Source organism: Sander lucioperca, chromosome 18, assembly GCF_008315115.2.
Source record: "Sander lucioperca isolate FBNREF2018 chromosome 18, SLUC_FBN_1.2, whole genome shotgun sequence".
NCBI classification, from domain to species: Eukaryota; Metazoa; Chordata; class Actinopteri; order Perciformes; family Percidae; genus Sander; species Sander lucioperca.
In genome coordinates this window covers 30,068,735-30,094,182 of record NC_050190.1, presented here as the reverse complement: position 1 = coordinate 30,094,182, position 25,448 = coordinate 30,068,735, and the positions used below count along the sequence as shown (strand labels likewise).

Here is a 25,448-nt window from a genome sequence, read left to right as displayed (position 1 = left end):
GGTGGTATCTGGTGGCATTTAAAGGTCCCATGACATGGTGCTCTTTGGATGCTTTTATATAGACCTTAGTGGTCTCCTAATACTGTATCTGAAGTCTCTTTTATATAGACCTTAGTGGTCTCCTAATACTGTATCTGAAGTCTCTTTTATATAGACCTTAGTGGTCCCCTAATACTGTATCTGAAGTCTCTTTCCCGAAATTCAGCCTTGGTGCAGAATTACAGCCACTAGAGCCAGTCCCACAATGAGCTTTCCTTAGTATGTGCCATTTCTGTGTCTGTAGCTTTAAATGCTATTGAGGAGGAGAGAGGGGGGGGGCAAGATGGAGGGTGGGGGCGTGGCCTTGACCAACTACCACTTTGCTCGTTTGAAAGCCATGATGTCTCTCTCTCATGGGTGGGCCAAATTCTCTGGGCGGGCAAAGCAGAGAAAGGTGAGGTAACCTTCCTCCTTATGAGCTCATAAGGAGAAGATTCCAGATCGGCCCATCTGAGCTTTCATTTTCTCAAAGGCAGAGCAGGATACCCAGGGCTCGGTTTACACCTGTCGCCATTTCTAGCCACTGGGAGACCATAGTCAGGCTGGGGGAACTCATATTAATATTAAAAAATCTCATAAAGTGAAATTTTCATGCCATGGGACCTTTAAAACTCAGCGCGAGTGAAGATGGCGGAGGGAGAGAAGCAGCATTTGGTGCGCGAGAAGGGGAGAGCAAATTCCGTTGTCACTGTTTTTAAAGTTCATTAAATCTCTCCAAAAGTCAATAAACACTACAATAACATTCAAATCCCTGGTGCTGCTTTCTTTCTGTTGTTTCATAGGCTACTTCCATATGCTCGTTTTGCAAAGAATCAATATAATATCTTGATAAAAACGTGTGATTTACATCGCTAATATATAAATACAGCCCATTTAATGGAGACTTGGAGTTTGGATCATGGCTGGATCTTCATCATCATGCAACATGGAGTTACTTGTCAAACCTGGTTCAGAGGACAAATTACTCCAAATGTGATCATCTAGTTACTTTTGTAATAGTATCAGGGATCTGCTTCAAATCTTAAATATATTCTTCTTTACTAGAGACAAATTATTAGGATAAGATGTGGAGGAATCAGCAGGCAGCCACATATTTTTCATATGTTTTGTACTTTTCCTAGGCAGGCCTTAGGCGCAGGACAACATGAAGCTTCAATCACAGCCTAAACGGCCCACAAAAACAGTGTAGGTTGACTGCATCTTGAAGCAGAGTATATAGAGGATAATTCCTTAGGTCATGTAAACTTTGTTTCTGTAGAGACAGGCCTGTTTTAGATCTGACACACAGCTTCTGGCAAGGGAAGACACTTGTGGAACTTCCGGCAGTTTCCTTTTCCAAAACCCTTGTGTTTTGACAAGAAATTCTTTTTTGTGAGCCACTGTTTGAAATGTGGGACTGTGTACACAGTGTGAGTCTGAACGCCTGCAGCCCTCTGCTGCTCACACACCGGCTCCAGAGGTGTCTTGCAGTTCTCAGGTGGTTACCGTTTGCGCTGACACTGCAAGTGATTTTAACTCAATATGGACAATGATTGTGTGCGAGTGACATCAACATTAAGTGATGTTATCACCCCAATGTGTTTGCAGAGTACACTGGCTTATCAGAGCTGCAGTGCCTTGTAATGAACACTTAAGAAAATACATCAAAACCACTGAGCAGGGTCTGATTTAGATAAGAGAAGGAGAAGAAATGTACTTCAACAAAAGACCAGAATGCTGTTCCACTGATTCCAACTAAGAAAACGTAAATACAAAACAGTTAGGACATGTGGTTTGTGCCATCCAAGAAAAAAAAAGGATTTGTAAGCTCACATTTCTGTTGGACACGGTTGAGGAATACATTATATGGTGTTCTTATTCTTATACCACACCTCATAAAGCGACAGCAAACTATACAAATCACACGGGCAGCCTGCTGCCTTCTGACCACACCAGATGCTTCACTGTGAGGGACAATTTGTCAGTGTTGCCCTGAGCAAACTGTTAAGGGCTATTTTGGGCTCACAACCAGCCAAAATGAGGCTCAAAGTGGGCATTTCCTGGTAGCTCCGACCGTCGCCATCTTGGCGGTGCCTGACGTCAGCTAATCCAAAGATGGGCAAAGAGGTGGAGCGTGGTGGAAGCTGAAGCAGGCTGAATGAAGCATGCAACAATGCTTGTTTCCTGCGACGGCAGCCAACTGTCACTCAAAGCGTGACGGCCTTTATTATACAAAACTTTAAGCCTGAATATAATTTACACGGGTGAATTCTAAAAAAATTAATTAAATTACCCCCTTACCCCATCTATAGAGACCAAAGCATTTTTGTACCAGGCTGTAAACATGTTTATTTCTGCTGTAAGGTTGGCCATTTAAACATGGGAGTCTATGGGGATTGACTCCCTTTTGGAGCCAGCCTTAAGTGGCCAATCGATGAAATGCAGTTTTTGGCACTTCTGCACTGGCTTCATTTTTTAGCACTGGAGGTCACACCAGAAATGTACGTCCACTAAAAGAGCTTTTTTTTTTTTGCCACTGACAGGCTCAGATTGTTATAAGACAACTTTTTGGAAAAGACCCTACAGATACTTTTTTTTTTTTACTTTTCACTTGATCCGGTGTGGTGAAGATCTTAACAAAAAGTTGAAAGGTCAGCACAGGGAGATACAAGTTTAAATCATTTGAACTTTCAGCGCAACGCTAAATTTCCAAGGGTAGTGCTTCCCCCGAGATGTCTCCACCGCTCTCCCCATAGGAAAACAATGGCACAGCCAGCGCAGAGCGGTTTTAACACGGATCATGTGTAGGTGGCTTGAAGGGCTTCCAATAAAACACTAGAAGGTGGTTGTGCCAGCTGCCTTGTTTGTTAGCACACACTCATTTCCAGTCTCCTGACATCAGGATTTTCCATTTTCCAATTCCAAGCAATTTTCATCACCCTTTGTTCTCCCTACCAGGATATGAATGTGACTTCTACTTTTGATATAATTTGTGAAATGAGTAATTGCTTCTTCAGCTTTTCACCATGACAGATAAGGTGATGTTACTGCGGGTAGTGTCCTCTCTGTTGTGCTGTCATGTCTGTTAGAAGAAAGTGAAGAGCGGTAGCCTAATCTCAAATTTGCTGGAAGTCCGTCAGGGTTTACCCAGGCTAGAAGAGCAGGCAAAGAGAGGGGACCAATGTGCATCGCAAACTCAAGCGCTAGCAGAGTGAAGTACCAATGACTCCCAGTGCATCTGACAGCCCATTCTACCCGCTGTCAGTGTCTGAGATGTATGGCTTATGAAGAGCCCGGCACACACCCTGGCTCCTTGATATGTTGGCCTCTTCAACCCTGCTTGAGAAAATCCCTTTACAGTGTCACACTTTGAGGGCCTTATTCCCAGTTGAGTCACTGGTGGTCATAACGGGTAGGCGTCAGCTGCGTGGACGGGCAAGCCACACTCACGCCACCCGCTTCATGTTTGAATTTCAGTGGCAGGAAGTCAACATCGATGAATAGAAGTTTACTGAACCAGTACAAATACTAACTGACCGCTTTGATCTGAGTTCAAATGCATCAATTTAAAATAAATCAATATTAAAGTACTTATTATCCAACACTTATAGATTATAAGCCCTGCTGCGGATGTTGTATGGTATGCTGAAAGTCATTTTCATAGCCAACCTCTCTGGGTGCTCTCACATTTACATTGCCTCTATTTAACTACATATTTCTGCCTTATGTGGTTATACACCTTTCCTCTGAACGGCTCACTGAAGTGGCATTTCACCTTTAACTGCTTTTGTGCAGCTTTTGTGGCATATGTCCAGGAGTAGTCCTGTACAACATGTTGAAATGCAGTCATTTGAATGCTTGAAACAATGGTTATACAGCATGTAAACCATAATAAACTCTCACGTTTCGACCAAAAGTAGCTCAGCTTTAAAGAAGAAGGCCACCATGGCATTCTGCTCAGCTTCTCCTTATTTTAAGAAGCGTCCTGTTTTCAAGATTCATAAGATACATTTAACATGCTATGACATATTTTTCTAGATGCCAAATTATTCTGTTTTTCCAAGAAACCTTTTGTGTGATTACAACATATCACTTGATCTTGTTATATTGCAAAACCTTCTCATCATTTCACAATTGTTCTGGCCATAACAGCATAATTTGAAAAAAAATATGGACAGTACAACTCAAAATAAGCAAAGCCCTTGAGACTTTCGTCTTTCGATGGGATCACACCAACCGCAACACCAAATTCAGACAGGGGAGTAAAGTAGGGGGCCCCCTTCCCTACTTCCCACCCCCCTACTTCCGGGGCCTTGCATGAACCACACCCATCTTCGAACTCGCCCTTCGCTTGATCTCAACTAAACACCTGTAAAGTTTTATTTTGACTTCATCTTGAATGGTTGATATAAAGACTTAGTAAAGTACTCAAGACCTGATCTGTGGTAGTTCCTGCTAGTTGTATCCAGAACCACATTTTAAAAAGAATATCAGCAATTATATCATGTCTGTTAATTCAGGCTGTTCTCATGAACCATTTTTGTATGTATTCCATGTTTTTTTTTACTGTATGCATCACAATGACCACGTAGGGAGGAGGTCTGGGTAGATGGGTGGATCATAAAACACACCGCTTTCAAACCGGGGAGCAGAGTTCGTTTCCCGGGGAAAACAAAAGACTTTCACACAGGAAATGCATGTTCCTTGGGACTGTTTTTAATCCAAACCACAACTTTTTCATAAATGTAACTAGTTGTTTTGGTGCCTAAACTTAACCCTTGTGTTGTCCTCCCGTCGACTACATGTGACATGAACAAACTAAACACAATCAAATGAAAAGATGCTGAAAAGGCACCAGCTTACCACAAGGGAGGAGAGTGAGTCATCTTGGAAGCAAACCAGCTTATTTAGACTTCAGAACAGGCTAGGCCAATCCCTTATTGAGGTGGTAGGGGCCAACAGTCAGAGATGACCTGAAAGAGGGAAGCAGAAGCAGGCCAAAACAACAGGTACTGTCATACAGCCCAGGGCCGTGTTAAAACAAGAAAAAGATCCATCATCTAGCTTAGAGCATTGAGAAACTTATAACATGACTGATCTGGCAGGTCGTTCTGTGTACAGATGTTGTGATTTTTTTTTGTCATGGTGGCCGCAACAGGCTGGTGTTATTTTATATTGTTCTTATTGTCAACTAGTACAGAAAAATACTTCGCACATCTACCTGAGACAGGTGTGTTGGATGGGGACAAGCAGGTCAAAAAGTTGCAAAGAAAACTCCCGCACACTGTCTAACTTGCAAAAAATATATAATGTTTTAATGATAGGCAACGTTGGTCTAATACCGAAACGTTGCCTATAATTAAAACATTATATATTTTTTGCAAATTAGAGCAAATTAGTTTTCATTGTCAACTAGTCCCATTAAAACTTTCCTATCCTGTCCATTGATCCTTTGGTTTGATGAACACCTGGGGTAATGTAGTTTTTAGTCACTCAAACAGGAAGATATACTGCATTTGTCTGGGACTATTTTATAATAATAACAAACTTCATTTCTATAGCACTTTTCTTAACAAGGTTACAAAGTGCTTCCAGAAAAATAGAAGATAAAAACCAAGGACAACACAACCAACAACAATGAAGTATAATACAAAAAAACAGAGATATCATAAAGCACTTGAGAAAATAAATAAAAAATATAACTGTATATATATATATGTCTTCCTCAGCTCTGCCTGAGGACTGGACAGTAACAAGGAAAGGGAGACTGATGTCTGATGAGAGCTCCTAGAGCTGATAAGGAGGTGCTGTCTAGACGGGATGAAAGATTGGGGAGGGGTCAGCTGGTCCTCGCTCATCATTCTTATAACTCTTTCCCCTTAATCTTATCTTTGTTAAACCAAACTGAATACCATAATATTCAGCTCTCTGGTTTATCAGTTTAGTGTATAAACTACACTACAGACTGGATTCTCTGAACAGGTCCAGCGCGAGTTGAAGTTGCACCCTATTGTGTATTTTTTTTTTTGCTGTGACATTAAACATTACCAGCTGAAACACTGTTTCACATTGGATAGATTCACAAAGAATAGATTGCGCCCGCTGATAGCAACAGCAGTTGTGCATCACTTGCAACTGCCTTCTTCCCCATCTCAAGGTCTGATTCACATTTTGCCCTTTTTTTGTGCATCTGACTGCAATTATCCATATGGCAAAGTCTAAATGTTAATCAACCACCTGAACCTGACACTGCTGTTTGTGTTTTGTTTTTTTACAAAAACAAATAATTAATTCAATTAATATAATTTTATTTATAGTGTCATATCATAACAGAAGCTATCCCAGGACACTTTACAGATAGAGTAGGTCTAGACCACACTCTAGGATTTATGTGACTCATATGATTTCATAATAATTATAGAATGTGGCATGATCCGCAGTGGCAATTATAGTACCAATAAAGATAATAGAACTATGAAATAATAGTAGTATCAGTGCAGGGCGTAGCAGGGTGTGGAGCAGGACCACGGCAGCAGCTGCCAAAAACGATCCAGCTGCCACCACAATCCAAGGAAATCTGCGAGAAGGCATAAGGACTCTAAGTTAGGACTCTAAGTTAGTAACATGCAGTAAAGGGACATGAGTGCACACAGATGGAGAGAAAGAGAAGGAAAAAGTAGCTCAGTGTGTCATTTGAAATAAAAAATTTGCTTGTAGGGTTGGGCAATATGGTAGTATTTTCCAACCGGCCACCCTCAGCCCAGCAACCGGCATTAGCCGTCCACACAGCTGTGTGTGTGTGTGTGTGTGTGTGTGTGTGTGTGTGTGGCTGTGAGAGAGTTTTCTAGTAACATTTCAAAATCAAAAATAAGTGTAATCCTTTTGGTCTTCACATCGTCAGTAGCAGTTTCGCACTTTGTCCCTGTGTGGATTGCTTTACGTTACTGTCTTAATGTACGTATGAAATTCCCTTTTTTACGCTCATCATTTATCTGCCAAATCTGTAAAGTGTGGGGGGGGGGGGAATTAAATACACAATGCCATGTCATGTCAATGCCTGTCATGTAAGCATTTATATTTGATACGACATTTTTCCAACCAGGGTTAGCTTAGAAAAAAATGTAAAAACTAGAATTTGTTACCCAGAGTCTCATGGATCTGTCTTTGTAACAAAAAGTGTCTTAGCTGCAACTTGTTGAAAGATAAGCCCAGTATCTGGCAAACCACCTAGATTGTGTAATAAACAGGAATTTTCAGATTTTAAACATTCCCTTACCTTGTCGGAGCACATGCACAGGTCCTTCTCAAATATAAAATATGATCAGTTTTGTTTGGCTGCTTGCCAGCAAGCAACTCATCAGGGTGCATTTTTTTCCATTGTGTTCCCATCCATGTGTTTACAGATCTGTCCACTGGCTAGTGCTGTTGCTACTCTGTCAGAGCTGCCTCTACTTTCAATCACTATATATGCTATCCACAACAGCACTGTATCATCTCACAGAACCACATTTAAACATTTGTCAGATTTTAATTTCACAAGACAAAGTAAAAGTAAGATTTATTTCACACACTTCCTTGGAAAATATCCCTCCTTCAAATGAATCAATCTGGAAAAGAAAAATAATCTTAATTTAGACTGCTCACAACTCACATTGTCTATGCCAATTTTAAGAGGGTGACATGCAGTGGTGGAATGTAACTTAGTACATTTACTCAAGTACTGTACTTAAGTACAAATTTGATCTTGAAAATTTGATATGGTCTTGATGTCCGAGGTAACCAAGCAAGTGGTGTTGCTACAGTTAACAGTCCCCTGGGAAGGAAGGATAGAAGAGGCTCAAGAGAGGAACAGAGCCAAATATGCATCTCCGGTAGCAGAGTGTTGGAGGCAGGGTTGGAAGGCCAGCTGTGAACCAGTCGAAGTTAGCTACACGGGGTCCTGGGACTCTTAGGGATCTGTGGACTGCAGAGACTAAGATTTATCAAGAATATCTTGGAAGCCACAAAAGGCTTCTCATTGGCTCTGGATTTAGAGGGGTGACGAGTGTCAAAGCAAGTTACCCGGACAGAAGCGGAGCCTGATCAAACCCGTCTGGGTCACCCGGGTGAGGGTGTCTGATGATAAGACCCGAAACACCTGATGACCCCAGATCCATCACTGACGATGTGTCCAGGTTGCACTGCAAGGTGTATTATGTGACTGAGGTTCTTGTACTGTACTTGAGTATCTCAATTTTATGCTACTTTATACCAACCTTAACCCTAACCCTAATCCACTACATCTCAGAGGTAAAGATTGTACTTTTTACTGCTCTACATATATCTGAAAGCTTTAGTTACAAGTGACTTTTCAAACTAAGATTTTATAAAACACCACAACCGCCCAAACAGTATATAAAATACTATATTGGCCCATATTGGCTGCCTCTGGGCAGCTGTGAAAGGCAATGACCTCTGCACTGGGAAAAAAAAAAAAGCCACTTCAAAAATAAGTAACAAAACAATGATTACAAGGTGTTTTTTGCTTGTAATAAGTGAAAGAATCTGCCAGTGGAACGATTGAAATTTCACTTGGTAAGATTTCTTGCAATAAGATATGATCTTCAAACAAGACGATCCATCTTTTACAAATAACACAGCAGCTTAAAAATCTTTTGAGATATCAAAAAAGCTTGTTTTCAAGACTCTTTCAACTTCCAAGATATTTAAGATGCATCATCTAAAAACAAGTCCCTTTATTTCACTGATATATTTCTTGTTAGGGGATTGTGTCCTATATTGTTAGATATTTTGACTAGAAATTAGATGAATGTATTTGGTAAGATTTTCAATTCAATTCAATTTTATTTAGAGTATCAGATCATAACAAGAGTTATCTCGAGACACTTTACAGATAGAGTAGGTCTAGACCACACTCTATAATTTACAAAGCCCCAACAATTCCAATAGTTCCCCCAAGAGCAAGCATTAGCAGTGGCTATTGCGACAGTGGCGAGGAAAAACTCCCTTTTAGGAAGAAACCTCGGCAGACCCAGACTCTTGGTCTTTTGCAGTGTGGAACCATGGGGACCACACCCTATTCTTCGGGACTCGTACATGGGGGTACCTACATGTAAATGGCAACCCGTTCTCACTCCCAACTCATAAAATACGGACACTTGGACAGTGCCTCTCAGCGTCAGATACGACGCAAAAATCACCCTTCAGCGTCTGTATGGAACGCACCGGGTAGAGCAGCAGGTCCACAGTGCTTTAAGATGACGTAGTATTAAGAGGGACAACAGTAGGAAGTAGTATGAAAGCCAGAAATGCCACGTAGGGAGGCTGGTTGGGGTGGTGGATGGGTTAAACAACACAGGACTTTCACCCCGGAGACCGGGGATCATGTCCCGTTCTTGTCCTGTGTGTCACAGAAACGTTCATTTCATAACCCCACCCACAATCTTTTCCTAAACCCAACTGTCCTGTTCTTCTTTTCCCAAACCCAACTGTCCAGTTCTTGTCCCACGTGTCACGGAAACGTACCTTTTATAAGCCCACCCACGATCTTTCCCTAAACCTAACTCTCCTGTTCTTGTGCCGCATGCCAGTTAAACGTACTTCCCGACCCAGAGCGTCCAAAGTGAACGAGCGTGTTTATATAAAGCACATTTAGATATGACGCTAAAGGAGCATCAATAACAACGGCAAAGGCACATGGCCAAGCATCCGTATTTTATGCGATGGTAGTGAGAATGTGTTAAAAATGGCAAAAAGGTGAGACATCAGTACCACAGGTAAACTACCAAAGGGCTGCTGAGATAAGACCATGGACCCTGACCAACTGGTCTCACCCAGCTAGCGGGTTCTAACATCTCCACACATTTTCTAGTACACATTATTTTGATAAATCAAAAGTCAATCAAATCGAACATTTTTTAAATCGAACGATAAATCCCTTGGTTGTAGAATGAAAAAGATAAGAGTCTGACTCATATGCTTTGCCATTGGCGCTGTGTCAAATGCCTGCCATGTCAACCAAACAAGCAATGTTGTAATTTTCTTACATCCTCTTACAGGTTTGTGTATAGCCTACATGTGCACATTAACTAAAGACGCGAAGAAGAAAAACGGTGTTCCTTTCATGTTTCTCTTCAGACTCTGACTGTTGAATATCCCTCAGTATTCAGAGGCCGGCAGAGTCAGAGCCATGTCCTGATAGTGATTAGCTGTAGTGCTGGCAGGTCCCACTGAAGTCACGCAGAAGATGAAAATCTCTGTGTGTAAATGTTCCGTCTGTGATCCTAGTGACCACAAAGACTCAATCCAGTATTATGAAAGCCACTTGTTGCTATGCACATCTGCCTGTTTAGCTCTAAAAGCATCTCAAATGAAAACTAAGTGATTTTATAATACATTCTGCATGTTTTCATTTGGGCTCTGTCAAATCCAGACAACTACAACGTGATGCAGGCAGTTTTTCAGGCACTCGATTCAATAAAAGAACTTCCTGTGAGACGTTTTGTTCTCTTTCTGTGAAGGTTCGGAGGCCCGGCTATTGTCATTTAACCGGCTCTTAAATGAGAGATATCATGTGTATTAAGCGTTTCCAGTTCCTCAGAAAGGTCTCTGTAAGTAGCCTTACTGGATAAAGGGTGTCCCTGCTCTTTATCAAAGCTATTCCCTCAGCAGTGAGCCCTGTCAGAGAGGCCATAAAACACTGTCCTCCGCTGACTCTGTCCTTTTTCTCTTTTGCTCTCTCACTTTATTCTGAACAGTTCAGAAACCAAAGATACTGTTTTTCTTTTCAGCAAAATGACATGTGGAGGGTAGACTTCTATTTCCATAATTTACTCAGTTTAATCATGGAAAAGAAGCTGTGTATTGTGGGTTTTGGTGAGAACGGTTTGTAAGAAAACCCATTTTGCTTTAACCTGAAAAGTCAACATATTATGCAACAACTTGATTTGACAAACCGATATCTAGTGTCATATCACGATATTGATATGATATCGATATATTGCCCAGCTCTAGTCTAAAACCTCATAGTTCATTTTCGATTTCCAAGGGGGGTGCAGACCAAAATGCTTATGGACGCAATATGATAGACCTACAACCATCAGAGCAACGAAACGTGTGACGTATCTCTGTGCCAGTTGGGGGCGGTGCTTTATCCGTTTTCAAGCAGGAAAAAATGCCTGCCTGGTCGCAAACTTCCTTAAACTTTCTTAAATTACAGCTAAATAGTACACTAAAATATCCATCCATCCATCCATCCATCCATTCATCCATCCACCCACCCACTTATCCGGGGTTGGGTTGCAGGACCAGCAGCTCCAGCAGGGGACCCCAAATCTCCCTTTCCCGAGCCACATTAACCAGCTCCGACTGGGAGATCCCGATGGCGTTCCCAGGCCAGGATGGAGATATAATCTCTCCACCTAGTCCTGGGTCTTCGCCGAGGCCTCCTCCCAGGTGGACGTGCCTGGAATTTACTCAATTTTACTACTTGCTACCATTGTCGCTCTTAATACTACGTCATCTTAAAGCGCTGCGGAATTGCTGCTCTACCCGGTGCGTTCCATACAGACGCTGAAGAGTGATTTTTGCGTTGTATCTGATGCTGAGAGGCACTGTCCAAGCGTCCGTATTTTACGAGTTGGGAGTGAGAACGGGTTGCCATTTACATGTAGGTACCCCCATGTACGAGTCCCGAAGAATAGGGCGTGAGCATCCTTACCAGTGGCCCAAACCACCTCAACTGGCTTCTTTCGACGCAAAGGAGCAGCGGCTCTACTCCGAGTTCCTCACGGATGACTGAGCTTCTCACCCTATCTCTAAGGGAGACGCCAGCCACCCTCCTGAGGAAACCCATTCCAGCCGCTTGTACCCTGGATCTTGTTCTTTCAGTCATGACCCAGCCTTCATGACCATAGGTGAGGGTAGGAACGAAAATTAACCGGTAAAATTAATGTAATATGTCTGAAAGTGAGGAGAGAAATAGACAAAAAAAACATTTAGGCACATATTCGATCAGCACTGCCTAGTTTGACCTGAGTTTCTTGAGTCTGGTGCTTTGCACTGATCGGACCTACGTTTCCCCCCCCTGTAAGTTATCATCTTAAACCCATCCCATGTGAGATAAATGATCGGTCCGCCTATGGCCTGGTCGGCTGGAAATCTGCCGAACAGGAGGTGGGGGAGCAAATGAAACATGAGCTTGTATATTTGTCTGGTTTGCAGGCTACATTTTCTCACTTCTCTCGTGTAGTATCGGTCCATGCAGGTAGTTTTGGTTTTATTTGGCCAGGTTTTGAGATACCTGTCTCTGCGATTTCTGCTTATGCCACAATACAATGAGGTTACTTGAACTTGTGTTGCTCACAGTACTGAAAAAAATGACATTTGAAATATTTTTAGAACCATATATTTATCCAAAAGCATTATCTCAGACTATTTCTTTAGTAGAAAGCATTTCCAGTGAAAACTGTAGTGTGCTCTGGGACCTCATCGTTGTAGCTCCGTCCAATTGTATCCTCCCACAAGAAAAACCTCTTTCTCATCCTCCGTTCTTGATAAAGATATGTTTACTTTGCTCTATCAAACAACATAGCACAGAATATGAATCGGTGTTAGCTCCATCTCATCTGAGATAATTTAAGGAACCTACAGTGTTAAAATCCATATATAGTGTTTCCACTGTAGGCTACGAGTGCCAGTGCCGTCTATTTTTACTATTTACCCATCTGCTATCACAATGTTCATGTTTTGGCTGAAAAAGTCTATGAAACAAAGATGAAGAAGTGGGAATTCTAACGAGTGAAAGGAACAATAAAGACCACCTGTGTTGTATTGTGGGCAGTTAAAGACGGAGCGCAGCTTTTCATGGACAGAGAGGGTGCCAGATTTTCCAGATGTCTACCATTGCTGCACAGATTTATTGGATGAGTTGAGCGTGAAGAGCATGTGAGAAACATGCTGCTAGCCAGAGGGGCTGTGTGCAAAGGAAACAGATCCAACACAGGGCCACTTCTTCAACATGGATGATGTGGTTGTTATTCTTTTGATACAGTGGGAATTCAGAGATTAGACGAGCATTTTATCATGCTAATTCTCTGATGTTAAAGCTTTAGTGTGTAACTTTTTTTATAGTAATGAACGTCCGTTACATTTACAGTGCGCGGCCACGGAAGGCTTGTATCATGTGGACGCGGCAACAGTTTTGTTGTCATTACATAGAATTCCTCATGGGGGCGACAGAAACTACGCACTATAACTTTAAAACTAAGACTATCATAATCAGCAAAATGTTGTTTTCGGAGAATGGGTTGACGTATAAAATGCGGCATGAATTAACAACTGCAGGGTCTTTTTCTCTTTTTAACTTTATTACAAATGTCACGGGATAACCACACGCTGGGAAAAGGTGATATTATCGTTACGTGTCTAGGGCTTCAAGAGATTGGTTTACTCGTGCATTTGAATCTACAAGAGCTAAACACTTGCTTTTGCCAGGCCACAGGTAAAATGAGTGGGCTTACCTTTCATGCTTGCCTCGTCGTTTCTTCGCTCCGTCATATCCCAGCTTAGTCCTTGGTGCAGCGTTGATCAGCTGCCACACACCGCGCAGACAAAAAACATTAACACAACTTGATGGGCAAAATGGGGGATTTGACCATTTAATCTCACAACACACAGAACCACGTGTCATTTCTCCTCCGACTGTCTCACAGTCTCCTCAATTTCCACTTTAGTCAACTCTGCACCAGCGGTGACGCAAGTAAGCCACACCCACCTCAGCCTGGCGACCAATAGGAACACAATTGTGCGGTGCCGCGACACAAAGCTAGTGTTGGTGGATAGTTGAGGGCAAATGTAATGTTTCTGGAACAGTAGCCATGTTTTTCACCTTAATTGTAATCTGTAGATTTAGAGGTTAGTCAAGTCAGGTGTAGGAAGGGTTCATGTTGATGACCGAACAGTTCATCATTTATTGTTCAGCCTACTTGAATGTTCACCTGAGGCGAATATCTGTTGAGCCATTTCAGACCACATTACAGGGGAGAAGAGTTTCTGTATGGTTATGTACGGGCTGGGTAATATATTATATTGATATTGTCTTACATTTTTGATATCGTCATATGACACAAGTTTTGTCCTTGTTTTAAAGGCTGCATTGCAGTAAAGTGATCTAATTTTCTAAACGTATCAGACTGTTGTAGTTGTTTTATTATTTACCTTTACTCATTTAATCATTACATCCACATTACTAATTAATATTTTGCTATAATCTCATTGTGACAATATTTTGTCATAGCTCGAACTGTAAACCCTACAATATCGTCGCAATATCGACATTGAGGTTTATGGTCAGAAATATCGTGATATTTGATTTTCTTCATATCGCCCAGCCCTAGGTTATGTTAACACACAAGATTCGTTACTCCTACCTGTTAATCACATGAGAACAGGGCATTCGTCTTTGAACCGAGTAGTGTTTCAATATTAAATGCACTTAAGTGATCCCTGCTGTGTGTTTGTGTGTGTACACACTCCTGGCTCCTTTGGAGTGGTTAAGCAGCTAGTAAGAAGTATGCTTAAGAAGTCCGTGCTGGAGGATTCCCAACACACCTGTTCTTTTCATTGTGCCTGCATTTTCTCCCCCAGGGGTCTGTGAGCTCATTACTGCAGACACAACTGCATCATAAATAAACACTGGGACATGCTTTATCAATTAAACAGACAGCATGGATAGTAGCAGGACCTCCTTCAGAGGAGCATATGTTATGAAAGAACACAAAGACCGGAGAACAGTTAATCACCTACATGTCTGCAGTTCAGAAAGCCAGGCTATTTTATGTACCTGATTAAGCAGTCTGTAAATGTACGTCTCCCCATTGTGTATAACTTCAATGAGAGGCTGATGTGGAACTATCGTTCTGGTCCCGAAAAGAGAGAAAATAACACCATGAGAGTGGAAAGCAATCAGGTAAATGTGTGTTCTCTCCTCTCAAAGTTACATGTTGGGAAATAACATTAACGTTAGCTTGGTGTGCTAACGACAGTGCATCACTTGGTCCTTCTGTGTCTTGCTTGCTTGCAGCCACTTCCAGAGGTGTGTTCTGTGACTTTGTACTTGACAAAAGTAAAGCTTAATTTTTGGTTGTGCGGAGACTCCACTCAGAGCGTGAGTGGTCTGAAATTTATACTTGTGCGTTCGTGTGTGCGTCGATCTCTTGCAGGGCATGTGTGTGTGTGGGGAGTGTGTGGTAGAGCAAGTAAGGGAGTGACGGCAATTAGCTTCGAGTGAGTAGCACTCTAGAGTCATAGTGAGAGAAACAAAGTGTCTCCCCTGTGCTTTCTGATCACGGTGGGAAATCTGTAGCAGGAAAAGTTAACCCTCTCCATGATTTCATGTTGTTTATGGAGAAGGAGAACCAGGAAATGAGTAGGGGGAAATGCAACGCTAACAAGCCATGACCGAGTGACGTGTAATTCGAGAGGTGCACGTCAGGCTACAGCGTAGGGTCCGGCGTAGGGTCCGGCGTAGGGTCCGTGTCTCCACGTACCTATGAACGTTAACACGGCGTAGATTTAACGCAGAGGCAAAAATCACGCTTAAGAGTGAAATACAACTATTTATTTCGTTTGATGAATGCCAACGTGCAACAGTGTTTATGAACTGCAGACGTTTTTGTAAAAAATAGGCTAAAGATTGTGTCATAACCACGCGACTTTCTGTAGCACAGTAGAGAAATTACCGCATAGTCAGGAAAAGCTCACAGGCAGTTTCGACTTACATTAGCTGTTTAAGTTTAATTACTAATGTTAACTAGCATTTTAGTTAGCAATAATTAGCCTGTGCCTATGTTATGATATCTCCTTACATATACCTACACTCCGTCTCTGCAAGATTGGGAATGATTGAGATTTCTCTTGGCACAGCTACCAGAAGACTTCCAACTTTCAGACCGGTTGCTCACGTCACATTTACGTCGTCAAGCGAAAAGTGACTTCACTGGTCTCCGTTGAAGTATATGGCGTCGCTGTGTCCATTCTTTTACTGTCTATTGTCTAGACCACACTATAATTTACAAAGACCCAACAATTTCCCTTAGCATGCTGACATGCTAAACTAACATGATGAACAAGGTAAACATACCTTGCATTTACCTCTATTCCACCACTCAACAGGTATTGGGATTCCATGCTCTCCATTGCAAAACAAACTGATCTTTAAATGCTCAGAAACACATTTCACACACACAAACTTCATGAACATAGAATAGAATAGATCTTTATTGAAACACAGTTTAGCAGCTCTCAATATGGCAGTTAAATCACAGACAACATATAAAATTTAAATAGTAAAATATGAAATAACAACAAAATAGAAATTTAAGCAAAATATAACAATCGAGATAAATAACCACGATGAGGTGGCACTATATACATAATGTTATTGCACTTCCAGTTTTGGGGGTTTATTGCCCACAAGTCTTTATAAAGGGAGGAGATGGAGAGGAGGGTTTGTGCTTTTGTGCGAGGAGGGTTTGTGCTTCTGGAGCAGCTTTTTCTACTTGTATAGCCACAAAAGGCTTTATATAAATGTATTCACCTGTGCAGTTGGACCTGTAAACAGACATGGATGTGTGAAATCTGTGTTCCCCTTTAAGACAAAGCAAGTGTGATGTTGGAGAAGGATAAAGACCAGCCAAAGGCTTGACCTTAAGACTACTGTCTGGCCATTTTTCAACCAGGCAAAAAACAAACTAAAGCTGCACGAAGGACGCGTGACTTCATGGGTGTTTGTTAAATAATGTCTCTGGCACTCCTCTTTTCCACACTCGTGCCATCATTCTCCATTTCAATGTCATTGCCATCCACAGTGGCACCTCCTCCACACAGGTCAGGATTGGTCAGTGTGCTGTAGTTTTCCACAGCTGTTTATGTGATAAGGCAGCCCGTTGACTGCCACGCGTGCACTCTATAAAGCTTTACAACACAGATATATTATACCCTCAAAAGAGAACATATTTGCTCAACATGAATGAAAACTGTATGTTTTACAGGTTAACATCCTCAATTATCGTTGCTTCGGAAAGTCGGAAAGTTATTCATTAATGAGATCAACTGCGGAGAGCAAAGTGAGGTCAACAGTGAGCTTCTGAAATGGCACACCCTGGATAAATGTTGTTCTTTCACCAGTTAAACACTTTTTTTCTTGGCTTCATTGTTGGCCAGTCCTGACAGATGTGCTGATCTGGTGGTTTCCTCTTCAGGAGGTCACAGAGATTTGCATTTGCAAGGAGACATATCAGCTCAACAAAACTCTCTCTGTATTTCTCAGTACGGATGTGTTTACAAAATGGTGTAGTCCGGCGACTTTTGTGCGCAGAAGCTTTTTCTTTTTTTGTTTTATGTCACCGCTGAGAAAGGACAACAGCAGCGTTCAGCTTTGGAGGACATAACAATTACAAGATATTGACCTCTTCTTGAAGAGTTCATCATGTTTTTTTAAATCCTCCGTGTCCATGATTTGAAGGGTTAAACGCTACAAGCAACTGTGTGGAGGAGGGGTGCACGATCACCGAAGACTTGCTTCATGTGGATCCATACGCCAACAGGGTTGTTGTCATTGCTTAGAATTCCCCATGGGGGCGACAAAAACTATGCACTATAGCTTTAGAACTTGAAACTAAAAGTGTGATGTTGGAGCAGACTGATACAGGTGATCTCTATCAGCAGTAGTTTTGAACTGCGATGGCCTAGGCCACACAGGTTAAAACAGCCAGCAATGGTAGTATGGTACAGAATTTCACCCCATGCTGTTTAGTACACATATTCATTTATTGTGCAGTCAGCCACATCAAAAACAATTCAGGCATCTAAACAAACACATTACACTGTTTGGTTAATTCATAATCCACGTTTATTTCCTTTAGCTTTACATGGTTTATAGGACAATTCCGGCGCAAAATGAACCTAGGGGTTAATAACACATGTGTACTGAGTCGACCGTACTCTAGGATATGTTTTCATGCTAATTGAATATGTCTCTAGGCAGGCGCCATCTTGGGAAAACAGTCACGATCAGTCGAATGCCGTGCTTGAGCTATGTTACTGGTTACTGGTTACACAGCGTTCGTTGTGACTGTTTTCCTAAGATGGCGCCTGCCTGTCTTTCTAAACTATCTTTTTAATAAACTGTCTGTACACTTACAAAGTTCTCAATGCTTCGGTTTACATGTAGGGACCCTCATTATGCTACTGTGGAAGTGTGGTGCTATTTTGAGCCTTGTTAGTGGTATAGAAATAGCGATTTCTTTTTACTTTACCAATGCCCCGAAGACTAGCGTTATAAGCTAATTAGCATTTTGCGCTAGCTTCTTTCAAGCTAGAGAAACATTCGATTAGCATGAAAACAGATCCCAGAGAATGGTTGACTCGGTACACGTGTTATTAACCCCTAGGTTCATTTTGCGCCGGAATTGTCCTTTAAATGGAGTGCACTCTTTTCTACATTGTAAGGTTTTCGGTTATATTAAACATTATTTTCTGTCTTTGTTACCATGCCGGTGGTGAGGTCCTTCCTGGTGCAGAAAAGGCGTGGCTAAGGGTGAAGAACTGTTATATACTATGGCCTATTCCTATTGGCTTGAAAATTTACATTTGCATTTGCATGAACTGGATTAGACGCTCCATATTCATGCACCATCTTGAAATACGTTAGCCGGTAAGGGACATACAGGACATACTGCTCCGCCTTTTGCATTTTCGCTGTCGCATGATAAAGTCACTGGTGGTGCTAATGGGTATCGTAGCTTCCCGGCCCCGGCAAATTTGAAGAAGGAAAAAATGGAGGACCACATGTTTTCAAAATCCAAATTTCAGGAACAGGAGTCTTCTTCTTCTTAGCCCAGAAAAAGAAAAAGGATATTGAAAAGAGCAAGAGACCGGCTTTTTGAAGCGTGAAGGTTACCGTAGCTGCAATACGTACTTTGAACTGCATGGTGCGAGAGAGTTGATTGCGATATATGATCTCAACGCTAGATGGGAGAAATTGCTAAACATTCAACAAACTCCTGTTTTTCCTCATTGCTTTACTGCTTGGTCTCTGACATTAACACACAGCTGAATGAGATATGAATTTCAGTTAGTGTATGACAACTTCTCAAAACACTACTGATTAAACCACAGAGGGAGCATCAATTCAGTATGGGACATGTTTATACTCTATCCTCCTGTATTTGCAGCAGACCGGAGAGCACAGACAGTGATTTTACATGACTTAGCTGAGCTAGAAGCTAATCAGGACCAGATGACTAACTGTGTCTGTAGGACACAGCACAAGCTGGCACACACCAGCCTGTAAACAAAACAAACATTTAAGAGATCTTTAGAGTTCAGCTTTGTGTGTGTGTGTGTGTGTGTGTGTGTGTGTGTGTGTGTGTGTGTGTGTGTGTGTGTGACTCATTAAAGGAGGGGGGTCTAACGTTAGTTACTAGCCGATTCTAGCCCCAATACAGTCGTTAATAACGTATAACGTAACATCTACGTTACAGGCTTTGCAGCATACAGCGCTCGGATATATCATAAGAGAATACACATGATGAACTACAGCCATTATATCAATATTTACAGCTTACTCAGGGGAACCGTCATATGAGTCTGCAGTGCAGGGCGACGTGGGCTCAGTCCGACAGGTCTGCTCACGTTCATTATGTGTCTTCATCATGCCTAGTTAAATAATTCTGGATTTTGGCTATTGCATATAAACATTTTAAAACATGACGGTTTAAACAAGGACCCTTTAAGTGTTTTCGGACTGGTAAGTTGATGTACTGTACCTCCAAAAAGAAATTATCCGCTGAAACAGAGAAGTTTCTTTCGCCATGCAAAGTCTATGGGAAAAAGTCTTTCTGGGTCAGAGGGGTGTAATTTCACCGTTGGCCACTAAGCCCACGGTTGCTTTAAGACATGGCGCTGTTCCTGGGGGCTTGGGTCTTGACCGGAGCCGGAGACATTTCTGCTTGAGGCTGCTGCATGTCATGGTGAGTGTTGATAGGCTGATACACACATTACATCTACCAACCAGATAGTGTTGTGGGCGGGACATGAAGTGAGACTCAGTGGTGAGTGAAACGGGAGCAGAGGGAGGGACTCAGAGCTGGAGCTGAGACAAAGTAGAACACCTTTTATTTCATTAACTTTACCAGTTATCGGTCAAATAAAACACAGATACAGATAATCTGCAAACTGCCAAATATGGGACAGAGTCTTTACAGTTGCTGCTCCACGACGGTGGAAGCTGCTGCCTTCAGATATCAGATGTGCTCCCTCCATTTCTGATTTTATATCTCAGATAAAGACACATTTTTTATACAGCACTTTGGTCAGATTAATCTGTGTTTAATTGTGCTCTAGAAATAAACTTTACTTACTGAAAGTTAACGTAAGAAATATTTTACAGACCGAGAGATACAGTATGTTGCTTATAATAATTAATCAGAAATCACAATCAAAACAGTAAAAACTGGTTCCCAGGTTTTATTGTTTATTAATAATGTTTATTATACAGACGATAGATTATAGAGTGATATAGACCAAGATATAATAACAAGTTTATAACACTGACAACACTGCAATATGCAACTATTATAAATGCATTAAAGACAATTCATATTCCTTCATATATAATATAAAACATCACATAATCTTTAGATATAAAATAAAACATCTGGAACACACACAGACACTCAAACAGGCACACACACACACACACACACACACAAAAGGTGTATGTATATATATATATATATATATATATATATATATATATATATATACACACACACAACATACCAATACGGACGATAAGGGAACATCTGCACCCTGTCAGGATCAAAGGTTCACTTCTAACATTCAAAACTTATTTAATATTATTATAATAATAATCATTGGGTATTTATAATTTTAGGTATTTATGTCTTATTTCCCATAATTTCTGTTTGTTGTTTTTGTAATCTCTCTCTCTGTCTTTTGTGTTCTAGTTTAAATGTTTTCTCTGCATGAATGTGTCCCATTCCTTGTTTTAAAGCCAGTGTATACCAGGCTGTATTAAAGCCAATGATGAAATGATCATATGCATATTAAGTGTGTGTGTGAGCTGAAAGCTGCGCTCCTCTCCGTGTCCTCAGGTTCACAGCGACTACAGCAACACAGAGCATCAGCAGCAGGACACTGAGCACTGAGCATCGCACTTTGAAGAAGGTGGAGTAAATCCCAAAGGGCTCCATGTACACTAACACAGTTCTCTCTGTTGACTCACACTGATAATATCGCTCAATTACTGCACACCAGTACTCCCCTGCGTCTCCCACTGAGATATTAGAGATAACCAGGATACCTTTATTAAAGTACCAGCTCACTCTGCCCATGCTCTGTTCAGACTCTACATTAAAGATTCTTCCCTCTGTTCGGGTCGACTTGATAAACCAAACATGCTCCTTAACCTCTCCCCAATCTCTGCATCTGAGAGTGACTTCTCCCTCTGAGAAGAGCTCTACAGCAGTGGGGGCAAATTTGGGACACACAAACAGATAATACGTTTGCTCTCTCATAGAGGCTTTACAGGAGTACCAACCTGAGTGATTTAACATTAGAGATGAAAACACCAGCGAGTAGTTTTGGTCTACTGAAGGAACAGTCTGGTTTTGTTGTCCTGGGTCAGTGTTGGAGATCGGACCAATCCAACGTGGGGGCTGTTCATCAGTGGAATCAGCAGCATTGCACGGCAACACAGCGGCCTCTCCCACTGAGGGGTAGATTCTCTCATGCGGTAGTCTCAACTCTACAGTGTGTCTGCTAACACACTGCTGTTGGTTCATCACCAGACATCTGTACCATGTAAAGTCTGTTGTTGTGGCGTTGGATACACAAAGAGCTGATGTGTTTGTCACCAGTTGGTATGTTCCTCTAACATTGTCCATCACTGATGTCATATTGTCCCTAAAAACTCTGCTCCATGTTTCTTGCTCATATCTAGAGTCCCGTTTGAGCCACTGGATATCCAGATTATCAGCTGCTCCCTTACATGGCAGGTCCACTGTTTCTCCAAGTCTCACTCTGATATATTTCCAATCTATTATAGTACAAACAGTTATAGTGATGTTGTTCTCATGCGTCACGTTGCCCTCATTCCAACACTCCTCTTGGTACAGGCCAGAGTCTGAATGGGTCAGGTTGAGGATGGTGTAAGAAGAAGTTTTCAGCGTGCTGACAAGTCGTCGTTTCAAGTGTTCAGGTGCTGAGGAGTTGTTGGACGAGAGGTCAGAGGTGTTCCACAGGACAAGCTTCTCCTCACCAACAGATCTGGAGATCAGGCAGGAGTTGGTGTTCTCGGGGAGCTTGAAGGTGTAAGAGGTCCTTTCCTTTTGAATGATGATCTGTTCTTCTGCATGGATGTTGTTGATGAGAGCAAACAGCAGGAAGAAGAGCACTGTGACTGCAGCCATTTTGTTCCAAGGTCGACAAACACTGACACCACTCAGCTCCTTTGTCTACGCCAACCCTCATCAGCAGCTGCTCTTTTTCTTTTTTTAACAAACATGACTTCTTTATCGCATCATCAGAGGAAACTTTGCAGCATCAGCTCTCTGTCAGCACACTCTGTGTGTGTGTGTGTGTGTGTGTGTGTGTGTCTGTGTGTGTGTGTGTGTGTGTGTGTGTGTGTGTGTGTGTGTGTGTGTGTGTGTGTCTTGTGTCTGTGTGTGTGTGTGTGTGTGTGTGTGTGTGTGTGTGTGTGTGTGTGTGTGTGTGTGTGTGTGTGTGTGTGTGTGTGTGTGTTGCATTTTTGCATGGTAGACTTATCAGTGCAATCATGATCTCCTTGGCTGCCATGATGGCTCTTTTCAAGGACGAGAACAAGAGTGTCCAAAGGGGTGAAAACCACTTTAAATTGGGTCACCGTATTGAATGTAGTGTGTCCGAGGGTCAGCTTGTGGGTTTTGTAAGGGCCAGCATGAGGGACCTACAAAGTTGTGGTGAGTTTTGCAGGGAGGTTAGTAACGTTAGTTAACATTATCCATTCACTTTAACTAGGCTACTGTAGCCTTCATACTGTATGAGTCCTATCAATCATTTTAAAATTCAAATACACAATACCTATGTAAAACACTATTATTTACACGATTACTACTGAAAGAACTGCTATTAACTGTACATTCACTATATAAAAATCACTATGTTTGGAGGAAAAAGGAATGTGTGTGTATGTGTGTGTTAAAGGATCCGACACTACCCGATGGGCCGGGTTCTAACAGATATTTAGAAATTATGTTCGGGTTCGGGTTGGGCTCATTCACATCAGCGCGATAAGGCATTTGTTGTATTGTTTAGAGTGCATTTGACTTCTGAGGAGATTTACTACTATACAGCTAGATATTAAGATAAGTACTTACTTTATATGGCTTCTCTGCCAATTGTCATTGGATCTGCTGCCTTAAGGTTAAATTGACTGTGTTTGTTCTGTTGATTTTGCACATTCTGCTGCCTTTTGCTGTTTGCTACTTGGTTTTGCTGCTTTTGTTGCTTGCCTCTTATCTTTGCTGCTTTTACTGTGGGTTCTGCTGCTTCTTCTACTTCTACTTCTGCTGTGTGTTTTGTTGGATTTAATTTTGTGGGAAGTGGGAAGTTAAGTGGGCTTGATATCTTCTTGATATCTAATATCTTACTTACACTGCTCGGTGTCTTTATCTGGAAATGTGATGCTTCTCCATTCCTGTCCGTCTATCCTATCGGAGATACTACAAACCTCGCATAAGTTTGCAACATTTCCGCAACCCGACCTCTCTTACCTCTCCCACCTGTTCCACACACACTCGACACCTTGTCGCGGGTGGCCTGTGGAACTGCCAGTCTGCCACTCGCAAGACTGAGTTCATCTCTGGCTTTGCCAGCCAGCAATCCCTTGACTTCCTTGCTCTCACTGAAACCTGGATTACACCGACCAACACATCCACCCTTGCTGCTCTCTCTTCCGCCTACTTTTTCACCCACACACCCAGACCCACTGGTAGAGGCGGGGGTACAGGCTACTCATTTAGCCTGGTCTTACCAGACTCTGGTACATTTCATTTGTACAGAGAGTCTGGCCACTCTCCATTGACAAGTGTTAATTTCCTTGAGGGTGGGTACTCTGTTGAAGTTAAAAACTATTGGATCTGACCAGAGCCACTCTGGATCTGCCATAACCAATCGCTAATGTGGTCGTGACGTAGGCTTAGCATTGCTAGCATTAGCCTTAGCTAACTCCTTCACCACTAACAGAGCGAGCTGGAAAATCAAACTTTTTCTGAACCCCGTGGGGAGGAGGGCCACAACATCATGGCCACCAACACAAATCAGCAAAGATTGTTCTTGCTCGGGCTTTAACTTCTGGATATTTGGCAGCGAACAGGCTGCCACACCGAATGGCTTTGCTCGCATCTTTCTCCACCGCCATTAGTACAGAACTCACGAAGGTTATCGAACCTCAACTTCATCCTTCTCAGCCACTCCCTCTGTTCGCTGATTGGACCACCAAATATTTGGCCGGAGAAAACCCGTGAATATACCGCAAACCCAGACAGAGTACTGAAGGAAAATGAAAATTGAGCTGAAGTACGTAGGAGGGCGGAGCCAGGCTACTACTCATTAACCCCAAGAGGAGATTTTCTCTCTACCCACTGCCACAGTTCACTCCACTCTCTTTTGAACTTCATGCTGTTACCATAACGCGTCCGGTACAACTTATCCTTGTTGTTATCTACCGCCCACCAGGTCCTCTGGGAGAGTTTTTGGAGGAGCTGGATGTCCTTCTTTCAAACATCCCTGAAACTGGCCCTCTTCTGGTACTTCTGGGCGACTACAACATCCAGACAGAGAAGTCAGCTGCCTTTTTACACCTTCTCTCTTCTTTTGCCCTTTCACTCTCGCCTTCCCCACCCACTCACAAAGCTGGCAACCACCTAGATCTAATATTCACCAGAAACTGCTTTACATCCAACCTCACTGTTACTCCACTCCATACCTCAGACCATTTCTTCATCTCTTACTCTCTCCCACTCTCCCAAGCTCACAGTCATATCTCAAGAGACACTATACCTGTCCACCGTAACATTCGTTCACTCTCTCCTTCTCTGGTGTTAGGTACTTTATCAACCCTCCCTCCATCTGACTCTGTCTTGCCTCCCAACACTGCCACAGACACTCTCCTCTCTGCTCTATCCTCCTCTCTTGACTCTCTCTGCCCTCTTACTTCATGGCAGGCTTGCAAGTCCTCCCCAGCTCTGTGGTTATCTGACTCAGTGCGTGCTGAAAAATCAACTATACGGGCAGCGGAAATCTAAACACCCAGATGATCTGCTTACCTATCAGTCTCTTCTTTCCTCCTTCACTGTCACTATTTA

The 25,448-nt window shown here is 42.2% G+C and overlaps 1 long non-coding RNA gene across 1 annotated transcript; it reads right to left on the bottom strand.

Annotated features, from left to right (window-relative positions):
- Positions 1 to 911: 911 nt before the first annotated feature.
- On the bottom strand, positions 912 to 23,870 carry LOC116065785. Its single transcript, XR_004108811.1, has 5 exons — positions 23,856 to 23,870; positions 23,157 to 23,163; positions 21,746 to 22,125; positions 4,345 to 4,350; positions 912 to 922 (listed from the first exon to the last, which is right to left on the bottom strand). It is a non-coding gene; the product is annotated as an uncharacterized LOC116065785 (long non-coding RNA).
- Positions 23,871 to 25,448: the final 1,578 nt, after the last annotated feature.